The following is a 1,997-nucleotide window of genomic DNA, read 5'->3' on the forward strand; positions in this document are numbered from 1 at the left end:
AAAATCATATTTTTACATTAAAAAGTCAAACCTGATACTATTTACTTTATCTGATGCTCGTTCCACTTAAAAGGTTCCCATGTCTTCTGATATAAGGATTCCACCTGAACGGACCCTCTGGTCTTATACTCCATTTACATTTAACGCACCATTGCAAATCTCTGTCTTGTATGTAGATGTCGAAGTAGTGAATATTTCCCGACCACTGGAAGTTGCAGAAGAATAGTGTACGCCCAAAAGCATGGGTACCAAATGAAAATTCATAGGTGCCTTGGACAGGTACCACATGTGAACCAAGATCATCGTCTCCAGATTTACAGTGAACAGTCAACTATACACCCAAATCATTAGTCATTGTGACAGTGGAGTCGACTCCAGCGTCGCACATAGTTAAGAACAACACTAGAATCACAACCAGAAAAACATTTTTGATAAACGAAGCCATGCTGCTATTGTTTGGTTGAATTTTAGTATAACACTAAATTTCTTTGTGGAAGAATACTTGGATGCATCCTTCTTTTACAGAACGCATTGATTCATATATATGGGGAGAGAGGGAAACAGGTCGCGGCGAGGCGAGTTTTTGATGAGGCTGTGGCTCCTGACGTCGTTTCGTGGTCGGGTTTGGTTATTACGCATGCGAGAGCGGGGGAATTGGAATTTGCACGGTAGGTGTTTGATGATATGCCTGAGAGGGATGTGGTTTCTTGGACTGCTATGATCTCTGCGTATTCCCAATCAAAGTATTCGAGAGAGGCGCATGATTTGTTTTGGGAGATGAATCGTGAGGGAGTTATGCCCGATGAAGTCACGATGGTGAGTGTAATCTCAGCTTGTGCAGATTCCAGAGATGTGGAAACGGGGATATGCATCCACCAATATATCGATGACATTGGGTTTGCGTGGATGGTTTCACTTTGCAATGCACTGATTGACATGTACGCGAAGTGTGGATGCATGGATCGAGAGTCGCAAGTGTTTGATAAGATGAGCCGGAAGAGCTTGGTCACTTGGAATTCGATGATTTCAGCATGTGCAAATCATGGTAATGCCGATGATGCGATTGGTTTGTTTGGGTGCATGACTGCTGCTGGTGTTGCACCGGATGGGGTCACATTTTTAGCCCTTTTAGTTGCGTACACACACAAGGGATTGGTAGACGAAGGGATCAGACTATTCGAGAGAATGCAAACAAACTATAGAATCGAGGCATGAATTGAGCATTACGGTTGCATGGTTGATATGTTAGGGAAGGCAGGACGGTTGGAGGAAGCATACAGATTGATTAGTAGTATGCCAATTCGATGTTGTTTGGGGAACACTGCTTGCAGCTTGCAGAACTTACGGGGATGCTGATATGGGCGAGAGGGTCGTGAATAGGCTGTTAGAGTTGAAACCAGATGAAGGCGGGTACTACATTCTCCGTCGTGATATTTATGTCGCAGCCGGAAGGACAATGGAAGCAAATGCGACGAAGCATAGCATGAAAGTTAACGGTGCTAGTAAGACTCCCGGATACAGCTGGGTGGGAGAATATGGTTTCCGTTGAATGTTGTATTGGCGTTCGGAAATGCTGTGAGTCATGCTTTTATGTTGTCATAGAAAATGAATCCAATCAGGCTTCCAATTGTATTATCTAAATTCCACTTTTCAATCTCCCACAACAGGTAAATTATATTTTATCTCTTCAAGTTTGGGGCTGATTTCAATTTCTTACATCATCTTTAAAATATTTCAATTTCATACATCCGTTAGAAAATCTGTTAAGTAAACCGCTAAGTGATGACGTGGCAAATATGGGATCCATATTTGCATTGACGTAGCTGCCAAATTTGTGACACATGGCAAAAAAAAAAAAATTTATGCATTTAAAATATAATAATTTACCCTACTTAAATAATAAAAAATAAACCCAAAAACTCGTCTTCCTTCCACACACACCCCCCCTCCCCCCCGGCGAACCCCCTCCCTCTCCTCCACTCTCTTCACCTCCCTTC

At 42.5% G+C, this 1,997-nt stretch overlaps 1 pseudogene; it reads left to right on the forward strand.

Annotated features, from left to right (window-relative positions):
- Nucleotides 1–252: 252 nt before the first annotated feature.
- On the forward strand, nucleotides 253–1,691 carry LOC148689264 (pentatricopeptide repeat-containing protein At2g20540 pseudogene; annotated as a pseudogene).
- Nucleotides 1,692–1,997: the final 306 nt, after the last annotated feature.

This window comes from Pyrus communis, chromosome 17 (genome assembly GCF_041283825.1).
Source record: "Pyrus communis isolate YQ-2024b chromosome 17, ASM4128382v1, whole genome shotgun sequence".
Classification (NCBI taxonomy): domain Eukaryota; kingdom Viridiplantae; phylum Streptophyta; class Magnoliopsida; order Rosales; family Rosaceae; genus Pyrus; species Pyrus communis.